The following is a 14807-nucleotide window of genomic DNA, read 5'->3' on the forward strand; positions in this document are numbered from 1 at the left end:
CCTTTTTGAAGTTGTGATGTTCCCTGGTGATTGGTTGATTTTAGACTTTATGCCTACCATTACCCCTCCTTAAAATTCTTTAAAGCACCTTGCTCCAGTCAGGCTAACCTGCCCATTAACCCCTGAAATGTCGTGTTCATTCTCACCCTAGTATATTTGTTCATAGTACTCTTTAATGCCATTTAATAAGTATGCACAATAAAAAAAATGGCAAAAGGTAAAATTATTTGAAATACCATTTAATTGAATACTATGATTTAGGAGGATTTAGTTAATTAGTAAAGGCCCGTCAGTACAGAGTGCTAAAATCTTGAAATCACGCATATCTCTTCTATAGAATCCAAAGATTATCTTCTACTCCAGTTGTTTCATTAGAACTTCTACTCCATTTATTTTGGTGCCATGGGAGAAAAGGGAAATAGCCACATAAAATAGTTTATTTGTTTAAACTTCAATTTTGGGGAACTAGTGCACACATTGGGAAAGAAATATAAAGATACTAATCCATGGTGTTTTGGGAGGGGCGTGGGGAGAAAAGAGTATCTAAGAAGAATGTAAGTATAGAGTCATACCGACAGCTTTGAAACCATTGTGTGGAATAAAGGTAGAAATCTTTGGGAGATGACACTGGAGGAAAGGAAAGAAATAAGAAAAAGGAAAAAAAAATCCAAAATATACAAGGGTGTAGAAAAATCTTAAACTAGTTTTTAATTCTGGAATACTTGATGTTTAAACATTTATTCTTCTCAAAATTTTGGCAGTAAATCCAGCGTGGCGAAAGCAGCCAGGTATCTCTCCTTTAAGGCAATCTGCCCATCATTATTCGAAGTGCCAGGGGTTTAAAAAGTGTCTTCGCACCATCATATTTCAGCCTGGAAAGTAATGCCAAAAGGAATGGTTAGAAGACTTCAGACGAAATTATGAGTTGGTTCAGAAACATGCAACAATTAGAATAAAAGCTATAAAAAAGTGATTAAGAGAGTAAATACAGGATAAAATTATGAACATGAGTAAACTCAAATACGAAGTAATTCTTCATAGGGGTGCCCACCTTTTTGAAGGTGCATGTGCAACTAGAAGGATCTAAAGGATACCAAAATAAAGATACACTTATCCATGCAACCTTAGACATAAATTTCCTTAATCTTGATTTACCTTAAGGCTTCAGTACTCAAGGGTTTCCATCTTATATAATCATGACCTTGTTCTGCTAATTAGATTATTGGAACTGAGAGTTTTATAGGCTCATAGAACTAGACATGAATTTTAGAGACCATGTATTCCAGACGCCTGCCTTGAGGTAGATAAATATCTGAACAAAGGATGACAAATTGGTTTTAACTTAGAAACTAATTCCAATCCATTTGTGGTTGACTGGCTAGAGCAATGCATTGACGTGAATTCTGAGGCTGAGTTTAGCTCCAACTGAAGGAGTACCGAGTCTGATTGATAATGTAAGGTCTACACTGCTTAGGTCCGAATAAGTGTCTAGACACATATTGGGATGGAGGCTGGCTTTACTGCCATGCCTTTGTCCTTCACAGAGTAAACCAAGAAGGAACAAAGAAAGGTAGCAGACAGTATAGATAGTAGGTATTCTGGGGCATAATCACTTAGTATAGAAATATTTAACCTGCATTTTTGTTTACCAAAATTGTCATTGACATATTAGGGGATTTTATAATTGGCTTCTATATCTGGACGGAATCTACAAGGTTTCATGCCATAAGCTCCTTGACTTTCATTCCTTACGGTTTGGGAGTCCAAAACCAAGGGGCAGTGCAGAGAGTAAGAGACATGTTCTTCTCGTGAATGATGTGCGATGTCAATGGCTATTCTTGACCACATGCTCTTGTCATCCAGGCGACTACAGTCACCTTAGGTTCATAATTTTTTCCATAGCTAACTCAACTTAATGCTTGGTTAAACCATGCAACCACCAATGGTGATTACAGTCATTTATCCTAACTGCGAACTGTTTACACCTCATGATCACACAGCATAAGAATTATTCATATTACTGATGTGTCCAGTTCATTTTGTGGTATGCTTGATATGATCATGATGATGATCTCTATTGTTTCCAGCCCCTTTTTCATAGAGGCTCATCTCTTTGGCATGATCTTCTGCCACAACTTAAAGCAATCAAAGGACGTTGAGGTGTGCCATTGAGTCTACTGACCCAATTCTCATTCTCTTCTAGTCGCCGGTTCATTCTTCTCTGTGTCCTCTCTCTGTTCTCTTCCTTCACCTTCACTCTAATACTTCTGTTCATAAATTCAGCAAACATTAAGTGATATTTACCTTTAGCCAGTTTAAGTACTAGACACTGCAGCAATCATGTTTTTACACTTTCTTTCGGTTCTTCACAGTATTCCAAAGAATTTGGCATTACTATTCCTAATGTATGATTGAGGAAATTGAGAATCAGAGATGTCAAGTAATTTATTCAGTATTTCACAGTGAGGGAATACCCAGTTTGGGACTGGAGTTTAGCAATCCTTTTCCCTGTGATCCTCTTTCACTTACAAATCACTGCTAAATATTATGATATCTATAGTATCACATAAGACATTGTCCAAACTTGTATGGAACTCAAAAATTAGAAAATTATCTAGTTCATTATCTCCTTGTTGCATGTCCTATATCTACCCAATCATGGATCTCCATCTTGTTCCTCATTATCAGCTCCAAGAGCCTGGTCCTGCCTTTAACACCTCATCATGGCTGGGATAAAAGTCTGTTCCCGAATACCCTAAACTGTGTTGTAACAGTCTTTCTCATATGTGATCTGTATGCAGATTTTTTTTCTGATCCAAAACCTAGAGTGCTATTTCACCTGGTTTGTCAGGAATCACTTAGGTGGGTATACTGGCAACTATGTAACTTATCACGTGTATTACTGATTTCTTTATATCACAGCCATTCATTTGGTAAGTAATTCTTTTTTTAAAATTTTTTTAAAATTTTTTTAATAATTTTTTTTAAGATTTTATTTATTTATTTGACAGAGAGAGATCACAAGTAGGTAGAGAGGCAAGCAGAGAGAGAGAGAGAGGGAAGCAGGCTCCCTGCTGAGCAGAGAGCCCGATATGGGATTCGATCCCAGGACCCTGAGATCATGACCTGAGCCGAAGGCAGAGGCTTAACCCACTGAGCCACCCAGGTGCCCTTGGTAAGTAATTCTTGAGTATGTAGCTCTTATTAGGCTCTGTCAAAGATATGAAGTAGAAACATTTTTGGTAAATATGGTCTTGAAGAAAAGAGAGGACCTTACTAGACACCAAAAGCTGCAATGCAGAATAAATCATTGGCCTGCACTAAGTAAGAAAGTTGGAAAATCAGAGTTGAGGAAAGAAAGCAACTGAATCAATCAGAAATCATGAAGGAAGAAGTCTGAAGCAGAACTGGAGGGAATATGTTTCTGGCTTGTGGAAATGATAGAGGAGGCTGAGAATACGTGGTAAAGACACAGCTATTGAGACACCTGGGTGGCTCAGCGGGTTAAGTAGCTGCCCTTGGTTCAGGTCATGATCCCAGTGTCCTGGGATCGAGTCCCACATCGGACTCATTGCTCAGCAGGGAGCCTGCTTCTCCCTCTGCCTGCTTCTCTGTCTGCCTGTGCACTCTCTCTCTGTCTAACAAATAAATAAAATCTTAAAAAAAAAACAGACACAGCTATTAGAGCTGGGGGGTGTTGTTGGGGAAGCCATACAAGCCATGTGCTTAGAGTTGCTGGGGCATAGAGCACCTTCTGCTTAGACCACTGAGCCATGCTGGGTGGAGGCCAGTGTTGTTCTTTGGCTTTTGAACACTCTTCATCTACCAAACGCAGCTTGTTTAGTTTCTGGAGTTCCCTCAAAAACTCTCTCTCTCTTTCTCTCTATTTTATTTTACTATCTTTTAAAGATTTTATTTATTTATTTGACAGAGAGAGACACAGCGAGAGAGGGAACATAAGCAGGGGGAGCAGAGGAGGGAGAGGCAGGCTTCCTGTCCAGCAGGGAGCGGATGTTGCCAGGTTCCATCCATCTCAGCACCTTGGGATCACGATCAGAGTTGAAGGCAGATGCTAAACCAACCGAGCCATCCAGGCACCCCTCTCTCTCTGTTAAACCATACCTGAAGTCTTTTCCTTACGCTGAAGAGTTTGATTCTATTTGGTCTCATTCATGTTGGTATCACTTCTATGTGCCAACTGTCTTCCCAATGCCAATAGGCTCTTCAAGGTAGAAATGCATTCTTTCTAATCTCACATAAAACAGAGCCTAGGGCTGTGCACGCAGCAGGCAGTCAGTAAACACTGGATGATTTATTGGTTCTTTAGTTATGAATAAATGAAACTGTCCACAGACAATGTGGTTAAAAAACGTTAAATGAATGTTTCAGATTTATCTCAAATTGCTAGCTATGGAAAAAACTAAACATCAATTTAATAAAGGAGATGAACTTCCCTAAAAAAAATTCTTGGTACACCCTATTTCAGTTAGAGATATTTCTCCAATCAAAAACACTCATGTTGGACACTTATTGTGGTGTATGTATTTGGCTTTGAAGATCTATCTTAAGAAAATAGGAAGGGTGCCTGGGTGGGCTCAGTGGGTTAAGCCTCCGCCTTCGGCTCAGGTCATGTTCTCAGGGTCCTGGGATCAAACCCCACATCAGGCTCTCTGCTCAGTTGGGAGCCTGCTTCCCCCGCTTCTCTGCCTGCCTCTCTGCCTACTTGTGATCTCTCTCTCTCTGTCAAATAAATAAATAAAACCTTAAAAAAAAAAAAGAATAGGAAAAAAACCTCAGTCATTTCAGTTTTAAAGCAACATTTTCGATTTTATGTTGAAATGATTCATACTTCATTACCTACTTAGACTGAGTAATATGCTTTCTAACCAGAATTATTTCCATAAATATAAAGAAGTCTATTTTGTCTTTCCCCATTGAAATTCAACTTCATTTATTAGTGCAGAATTATCACCAGATTAAAATTTAGAATCTAAAACTACTGGTAATTTACACACATTCTTCTGTTGAAATCTGCCTATGGGATCACCTTGGCAGAATTAAACTCACTCAGTTTAAAGAATAATTTATGTGAGAAGTGTCAGAAAAGATGAGAACCCAAATTATATAGATGCAACATGAACACAGAGTGTCTGAGCTGACCGAGCAACTGAAAAGTTTCATGAGTCCTGTTACCTTAAATGAAGAACACTGCGTTCTTTCTCTGATTTATACTTGGCCTGATATCGATTGTTGCTGCCTCCTGACTAAGAATGTGTGTAACTCGCCCAGAGAATAATTACCTCTGCTCCCCAACCTAGCCATCTGCTAAATCTTCTCTCATGTGAGAGAAAGTTTTACAAACTACATATTTAGTTTTCAGTTTTTCCTACTGTTATTTATAGTTTCATGCATATTTTCTGTCCTCCCAATTCAGCTGTGACTTCTCTTATGGCAAAAGCCAGCATTTTTCTTTGTATGCCTATTTGCTCTGTCACAGTGTTTTGAACAAGGTTTATTAGTTTTTGTAGAAAACAGTAGAGGATAAAATATAACAACTTAACATATCTTCTAAAATGTATTTCTAATAAAAGTGATAAACTTTTTTTTTTTAACTACTAACTAAGTCAAATATCTCAAACCATTACTTATCTAGAAATGGGGCCCAGGACAAGATCAAGCTATAGTACAATGGCACAGAGTCTAGATCATACGAAAACTGCCTGCTACAGAACACACACTGTTCAGTTGTTGAAAATATACATCCAGCTGTTGGATGTATGCCCAGATCAAAAATGCTCAATGAGTTGGGAATTACTTGTTGTGGTTGAAGAACACTGCCTTTGGTTAAATAAGTCAGGTTTTATCTTTTGAGAATTCTGCACTTATAGTCTAAATTTTTTGGTAGAGTGCTGTTCCCATGGTGTAACCACATGGATCAGATTAGAAGTGTGATACCCCCTCAGAGTTCCCCCTAAAATACAGTTAACCTTGAGCTAAAGCAATCTTGTTGAACCATTGATTGAGGTTCCTGGCACTGTTCTTTTATACCTTCCCTTTGACCTTGCAGTTTTATGGAAACTGCCTCTGCTCTCAAACTCTATTCTAGGACACTCATATTAATGGAATATTTATTTTTCTTGCAGTTTGGTTGCCACATTTAGTTGAAAGTAATTAAATGCACAAAAAATTGCAGGTAGTCAAAGGTGCCTTAAAATATGCTTCAAGATGATACTAAACATATGTACATACAATTCAATTTTTCATCACAAACTTAGTGCCAAATAAAGCACATCTTTGTGAGAAATACTTCTTAGATGTTCTAATAAAACAATATGTTTTACATATAGAATTATGAACTTAACTCTATGTAGCGATGGGAGCAACTTATTATGGAAATGATACAAGAGCTGGATATTAAAGAATAAGCAGGATTTTTCCTGAAGAGAGGGACAGTTTAGACATAGGGATGTGTATGAGCAAAATGACCAAATGTTCAGAATAAAAACTTTAAAGTCAAAAAAACTCCAGTAATTACATTGTATAAACTATGCCCTAGGGGTTGAGGAAAAACAGTGGTGAATAAAGAGTGGTCCCCACCATTATAATCTAGCAGAAAAAGTGATTTAAATATCTCAATTTAAAGAACCAAAAATGATATGAGTGAGCAGTCATGTAACAAGGGTGAAAATATTGTGGGACTGTAGAGAAAGGGGAGAATAGCGAGAGAATAGAGAGAAATTACAATAGAGAGAAATACAAGAAGGATTCTCAGGTAAGATGGAATCTGAAATAGCCCTTGAAAGATGAGTAAGAATGTGAGAGGTCCAGCCAAGGGAAATTCCAAGACATTTCTGGGAGAGGAGAGTGGGAGAGTGAACTGAAGCATACAGAGAATGTTCATAGACCGGCACGGATGCCACTGCGACAAGAAAGTGGGGCTTTTCAGTTGCAATGTGGGGATGGAGAGGGCAAAGTCAGTGAAAACTGGAATGGTAGTTTGAAGTTGAGTGGCGAAATTGTTTGAGTCATGGATTGAGGACCTCTGTCACTGGGATGGGGACAAGAGTGTTAGGATTTCTTGTGTCTTGAGTTCAATAAAGCCAAACATCCAGAGATTGGGGGTCATCCATGATAAATGATTAATTGTCTCTGTCGGAAGGATATAGCAAAATGATTGTGTTTAATGTGAGGAGACATGGCTGAAGATGGAGGGTTGGCAGTCTTTCATACAAAGAGAGAGAGGTAGAGAAAAGGGAGAAGATTAAGAAGACTGCAAGGAGAGAAGAAGGAATACATTGCACACCAAATTTTCATTCTTTGAAAATATATTCAGACACATTGCCAGGGGATTTGGAGCACTTTGGCCTGCTGGACTTCAGCAAAGACCTGGCATATACGCTAAGCAATTTTTTGTAATGTAGGGATGGTGTAGGACCCTGTACTCCCTTCTTTTTTAGCTTCTCCTTCACCATGTCATCACCCAACCCAAAGTTCATTTATTCTATCAATTTATGATGTCATCCTCTACAAACTCCCCGTACATAATTTCAGAACAAACCGTAAAGGATAATGCTGTACAACAACTGTTCGAGGATGTCTGAATGGCCTCTCCTTGCCAATGTGATGGGGAAGAAATGACTAGGATTGTATTCTGAATAGTCCTAAAGGAAATTTCTTTTAGAGCCACAAAAAGTTTTGATTTCAAATCTATACTTTAGGGTACATTAATGGCAAGCTAGTAATTTAGAACCCTATTGTGTGAAGTCTTTTCTGGACATTTGCCTATTTATTGATACATTCTTTCATTCTTCTTATTAATTATTGCATGATTTACCATTTTTGTTCCCAACATTGATAATTAATGACTCCTCTCTCTGACTGATTAGTGTTGCTTTATTATTACTAACTCTGATTACTATTTTTAAAAATAATTTTTTCTTCTGTTAAATTTCTCCATTGCATGTTTGTATGTATTTCATTAATTCCTGCTATTATATTATGATTTCTCCTACTTTCTTTGGCTTTCCTTTTTTTTAAATTAATATTTTTGAGATGACATTTAGAATTTTAATTTTTCATTCTTCTTCCTTTTTAATATATGTAATTGAAGGTATGTATTTCCTTTGAAGTGAGGATTTAGCTATTGCATTACACAAGTTTTTATAGTTAAATTCTTACTACACTTTGAGAATACCATTCCTTTGGCTTCTGATCTTCATCATTGGCCATCTGCGCTATTGTTGCTAATTTGTAGCGAGTATGACTATTTTCTTTGGATTACCTTAAGATATTCTCTTCATTTTGATTTGAAGTTTTACTGTGATGGTCCTACATGTTGTTTCTTCCATACTTACTGTGTTTGGAGTTCATAGTACTTTGGACTCTGCTTAGTGACATTTTTGTTAGGATTTGGAAAATTCTCTTTTCTTCCTTTCTAGGATTCCAATTACAACTATGGTAATTTCCTCCCTCTACCATGTCTTAAATGTCTCTTATGTCATTTTCTGTTTCTGGGTTTTTTGTTATTGTTGTTATTGTTGTTGTTTTAAAGATTTTATTTATTTATTTGAGAGAAAGAGGGTGGGGGAGAGGAACAAGTAGACTCTGTGCTGAGAGCAGAGCCCAACATAGGGTTCGATCCCACAACCTGAGATCATTACCTAAACTGAAATCAAGAGTCAGATACTTAACCAATTAGGCTACCCAGGCCCCCTACTTTTTTAAATATTTTTTTATCTTCATGCTTTATTCTGAATATAATTTTCTTTTTCTGATCTTTTTTCCAGGTCAATAGTCCCTATTTCACCTGTGTCAAAGGAGATGTTAACCTCCTCTATTGTGTTTTTAATTACAATTTTTGTATTTTTCACTTCTAGAATCTATAATTTAGTATTTTCGGTTTTCAATTCTATGTTGAAATCCTCCTATTGTATACTTTTTTGATATATTAATTTTGGTATCTTAAAGTTTGTGCTTGATAACTACTATATCTGGAATTTTTTTGAAGTTTATTCCTCTTGTCTTTCCTCCCAACCCCATATTTTTGGGTCATATGATCTTGCAGGCAGTTCAGGTATGCCCAGGTCATTTTAATCTTATTAGATGAGTAGCCATGCCAAGATCAGTCTAATTCCAGTTTACTGCTACACCTAAAGTGTGGTCTTCTGGGGTATCCCAACTAACAGCCAGAGGTCTTTCCTAGGACTCCTTGTTGGTAAGCCTAAAACTCAAATTTTTGCTACCAAGTCTTTCTAGTCTATTCAGCCTCTCTCTGTCTCTTAGCTTCTTGTGATCGGTATACAGCGAGAAAAAATCATCCAGGACATTGGATTCATCTTTTTACCTCTATGCACTTTTTTTTTTTTTGCACTTCTTTTATCTTGGAAATAATTTTGAATTTTGTTATCCTTATTGCCTTAATAGCTATCCAATTCCTAAGCACAAAAGTTTATCTATCATATCTATCCATCCATCATCTAGCTATCTATCTATTTATCTATCTATCTAAGAGAGATAGAAAGATATATTTGTGTGTATATGCGTGTTTGTGTGTTTTCCAGTTTTTCTTGTTTTTTTATGGATGGTTCATCTATGGTAGCTCACCATTACCAGATTATTAAAATGCCTGATACAAACTCCTAAATATTCAGTTTGTTCAGTTAAAATTTTTTTGTAAAAATAATTTTCAAGAGGTTCTGACATTCATGCCAACCTTGAAACTCTGTCATAGAATTGGTATCTAAAAACAGAAAATCAAAAAAGAAGGAGACAAGGAATTTTGCGAGAGATAGCTCAGGCAGAAAGGAAGAAGAAAAAAAGGAGATACCATGGTAGAGTTCATCAACAGATCATTACAGGTTTCCAGATAGGTTTCATGGCAAGGTTGCATTTGTTTGTTTGTTTTGTTTTGTTTTGTTTTGTTTACATTACATATCTTTTTTGCCCCTGTCACTTCTTGTCACTTCAATCAACCTATCCAGGAAGTTGATGGCCACCCCAGTCACTGGATGCAACCCACTGTCCTTCATTTAGATTCTTTGTTTGACTGTAGATCTAGGGCATATATTACCAACACTTCTTGTACATACTCCAGCTGGAAATGGGAATGAATGCTCTCCTTTTTCCCTCCTCCACCTCTGACCCTCTTTCAGGCCTTTCTTGGTGTTCCTGGCCATCTGCCTGACATCCAGAGTTGCTTGCGTTCTGACAAGACAGAGTGGCTCACCTAGCTTCAGAACAACATCAGAGGTGCCAACACAAAGTAGACCAGATACACTATCCAAAATACCCCTCCGTGGTTATTCCAAACTAGGACTAAGCCAGGAGTTGTTCCAAAAATATATCACTATATTTTGGCCTGAGTGTCACTTCCCCACTTGGCAAGCAAGGGCTAGAGAAATTGGAACAGAGATTTCCTGTTAGCCTGTCTTATATTCTCTCCTCTCAGATATACATCTTTTACTTGTCCCATCTCTAAAAAGACACAGTTGCCCCAGCTTTTACAATTATTTATAGCATATCAGAAAGGAGCAGAAGCTCTACATTTTGTCTCTGACCTTCTCTAAAAGAATTTCAGCCAAACTGTTCCCTTCACACTAAACAAATGTTTTTGAGTGAATAAATGATCAGTTGAATGAATATTTGCTGTTTATTTGTACTTTCATAACAGGGTTCACAGAACTCCTTAACTACGTGTATTTTCTCTTTTTCTTGGCTCAGTGCAATTGTACCCATCCTTTAGGGTCGTCTCAAATCTCAAATCTCAAAACCTCTGCTTCCTATCCCAGTCTGCGGAAAATCAAGTATTAAAACAGTTAATTTTTTGTTAATCATTGTGGTTAATCAAAAAACTTCCTTTAATTAGGACCAAACCACTTTATGTAAAGATACCTTGTCTCTAGAAATAGATGGGAAGCTCCTTTGGAGTAGAAAAACATCCTCCCCTTATAATAACCTATGTTGGCTTCATGCCTATACTTTATAAAGGATTATCATCTATTTAATATTGTTTTTCATATCCTCAAAAACAGAGTAGGGCAGAATAGTGGCCTTATTTCAGTTTTCAAAATGATGAAATTGAAGTACAGGGAGAATAAGTGATTTCTTCAAGGTCATGTCCTTGATAAATGAAGAAGCCAGGATACAACTTCAAAGCCAATGACCCTTCTACTGTAGCATACTCTTTTCTGCTTTTTAAAACCCCCACTAGCATCCAACAAAGTCTTTCATGGGTTATAAGAACTCAACACAGAATGAGTGGATAAATGAATAGATGTATGCTTTTTCCAATTCACCATTCATACATCTATTTAGAAATATACCAGTTAATATTTGTTTCGGAGTAAAAGAAGAATTCCTCCGAGAGGATGGATTACATATATAAAGACATGAGCATTGATTGTTGAATGCCTATATGTAAACACAGGAGCATTAATCACTGTAAGAAATAACTAGCAATAACTAAAAGTCTTAGTGCAAAAGATGGATTCCATGATGTTGTCAATTTTTCTAAGTTTTGAATCAGACTGTTTGCAGACTTGGGTAAATGGTTTCATTTACAAACAGACCACCTTCCAATTTTGTGCCTTAATTTACTCTTATCTTATTTGGATACTCTAATAGGCCTGCCTTGTGCACGGGCACACATGTCGACATCCAGAACACATCCAGATAACACAAACCGATGGCATGATCGTCTTCCCTAACCCAGCTCTCTTAGAGATACTTTCGGGCATTTTGAGTAAGCTCATACTGCATTGAGAAAAAAAAAAAAAAAAAGGTGTTTTTGCAGCCTGAGATCAGATCTTCCAGGAACTGGCTTCTCTAGTTCCTGGAAGGTTTTGAAAATGTTAAACCATCTGTACATTGCCTTCCTGACATGTTGGTAGAGATTGCAAAGTATTATCACCACCACGAATTTACTTTTCTGACAAAGGAAAGGTGTTCTTAAAAACATGGAAAAAAGAGAAAGAAATCCTGATGATAGGTTCTTAAACATTATCAGCATTACTGTAAATTAGCTTTTGTGCTAGAACAGCCTGTTTGGTGCCAGGAACAATTGTAAAGCTTCACAATACAAAATGGTGAAGTTTTAACACAATGTCGTCTAGACAGAACTGGTGCGACACCACAATCAAATCATTATTGTAAAGTTAAAAAAAAAATAAAAGATGCAAAATTACTTTTAATTATTTTTTGGTGCCAGATCCCACCCTTCTAAATGAACTGATTTTTCACTGTTATTTCTTCTGTCCCAGAAGATTTTTTTCAAGTAACTACCCTGGCCACAGGCAGTGATTTAAAATACTAGGGTTGAGGCTACAGTTTTTACTTGTGCCCAAATTCAGATTGGCCATCAACTCTTCAGCTCAGTTCTACCATTGCCAATTGTTCAATATACCTGTGCTGGGGAATTTAGACCCACAACCCTGCCAAGACCAGGGCCAATTGTTTCATAAGTTGGCAGGCTGGAGCTCTGCGGCAAGTCAGGACAGTGTCCTAGCAACCAAATGACTCACCTCTTAAATTATCTCATTATTCTCTTCCCCTAAATTGGGAGAAAGCTCATAATTTCCTTTCAATATATTTTCCTGCCACAGTGTAGTTTCTCTTTTAATTATATGCAGGAAAAGAGGTTTTCATTGTGGTGGTGGCTTTCTTTTCCTTACCATTTAGGGCCTTTTAAAATAGAATACATTCCTCAATGAGTATATATGCATATATACATCTACATACACATACATACACATACACATATAAATTAAAACTTCATCTGTTGCTTCCTTTAATCTCTATTTTTTAAAAAATATACATTTTTTTTTGTTAGTTTAGGACCGGTTCCAACTTCCAATCCCCAATTTAGATTACATGCTCTGAAACTAACTCCAAACATTTACTGAGTTTGAAGGTCACAGTGCTATTGATTGATTTCTACTTATAATGTATGTTGTCCTAACATGAGCTGTGCTTTTTTCTATAACTTTGGGCTAAGTCCAAAAATGCAAGGATCAAAGCATCTGGACTTGTTGCTTTCATGTTTGGCATATAAAGGGGCTGGCAGTCACCAATGTGGTCTTGGCTGGGCCCTACTTGTTTTCATTCTCTGATGTGAAACAGTTGGGAATCACAGACCCTCCAACAACTAGAGTGGACTCAATAAAAATTGGCTTAATAATCTGCCAAGCATTTGGAAGTGCCAGTCTCCACAGTTTTTCAGCAGTTATTGGCCATGGCATGTTTCTTTCTTTCCTTTTTTTTAAGGAAAGAATTTGCTGTGAAATTAGTTTTGAGATCAACATTTGAAATAGGTAAACTCTTCATCTCAGTAAATGACTTTATCATTTTTGATCTCATCTAGTTCATTATTATACATGTTCTGTTTTTCTGATGTGATGGTTCCCTTTATCCATTTGTTTGTCTGTTTCTCATGAAAATCAAACATGGAATAAAACAAATAATGGAGAGGCTTAAACATTTGAACATTCTATCTAAAGTTCACTAATTTAAGAAACTTATCCAGTCATCTTAAACTTTCCAGTTCCTTAGATGTAAAACATCTTCTATTAAATAATTGAAGTTTGATTCCAGTAAAAAAAAAAAAAAATCGAACACACTTATAAAGCACTATCAAAGTGCGAACATTTATTTTGATTAGGGTGAGGAATTTTCCAAATGGATTTCTTTTTCCACTAAACTCCAGGGCAATGCTATTCTTTGCATTGAATTTTATTGCTGTGAATATATTTAAAAAGGTAGAATTGTTAGCTAAGGCTTATAAATATTTTCATTATTTACAAATTTCATTGGTTTTCAAGATAGTTTACAACTCATCACCATTTTTACCTTTCTTTACTGCCTTGTTTTCCACGAAAAAAAAAAAAAGAGGTGTAGTTAACATACATTTGCTATGGATTATTAAGATCTTACAAAAGAAGGCCCTGCCAGGGTAAATTTTCTAGCATTAGAGATGGGGGGAGGATGGGAAAGAAACAAAATTGGGGAAGTATATTAATGTTTTTGCAGTTAAATTAGAGTCCTAATTTGAATTTGAACTTCTACTCAAGCCATTGCTATTGGAATAAAAGAAACAATAATAAGCTTAAAGATTGGAAAGGAAAAATATTATCATTATTTGTTAATCATATGTTTATTTAAAATATTTAAGAAAATGGGGGCACCTGGGGGACTCATTCAGGTAAGGTCTGCCTTAGATTCCCGGTTGCTATTCTGGGGTCCTGGGGTAGAGCCCCTGCCGAACAGGGAGCCCTTCCCACCCCTCTCCCTCTCCCTCTCCCTGCTGCTCCCCCTGCTTGTGCTCGCTCTCTGTCTCTCTCTGTCTGTCTCTCCCTGCCAAATAAATAAATAAATCTTTAAAAATTTTAGGAAAATGAATGAGACAGCTTCACAAACAATAAATGCATTTGTTAAGCTTGTCGAGGAAATGTTAATATTCTGAAATCATGCTAGACTGCTATAGTGGCATGTTAAAAGAGAAAATGGACACCCCTTTCACAATAAAATAATAGCAACCCAAAGTAACATATAGAAGAATAAATTAACAGGAAATGCATAAGATCTGTAAGAAAAAAATTACAAGATGCTACTAAAGAAGCAATATCAGATTGAAATAAATGGAAATGTGTGTAATGCTTCTGTTAGGGAGATACAGCATCTTGAAGATTGTGTCTTAATCTGTATCTTTCATGTTAAATGCATAAGAAAAGAATATGTTTTGGAAGCTGTCAAGCTGTTTCTAAAGTTCATGCGGAAAAATAAATAAGCAAGAGGAGGAGGAAACATTATGAAAA

General features: G+C 36.7%; 1 long non-coding RNA gene across 1 annotated transcript in view; it reads right to left on the bottom strand.

The window, feature by feature from the left end:
- Positions 1-693: 693 nt before the first annotated feature.
- LOC132010093 (uncharacterized) overlaps positions 694-14807 on the bottom strand; it is a 57687-nt gene continuing 43573 nt past the window's right edge. Inside the window, exon 5 of the long non-coding RNA XR_009402151.1 lies at positions 694-872. This is a non-coding gene — a long non-coding RNA (uncharacterized LOC132010093). The remainder of the gene's footprint in view (positions 873-14807) is intronic.

Source organism: Mustela nigripes, chromosome 2, assembly GCF_022355385.1.
Source record: "Mustela nigripes isolate SB6536 chromosome 2, MUSNIG.SB6536, whole genome shotgun sequence".
In the NCBI taxonomy this organism is placed as follows: Eukaryota; Metazoa; Chordata; class Mammalia; order Carnivora; family Mustelidae; genus Mustela; species Mustela nigripes.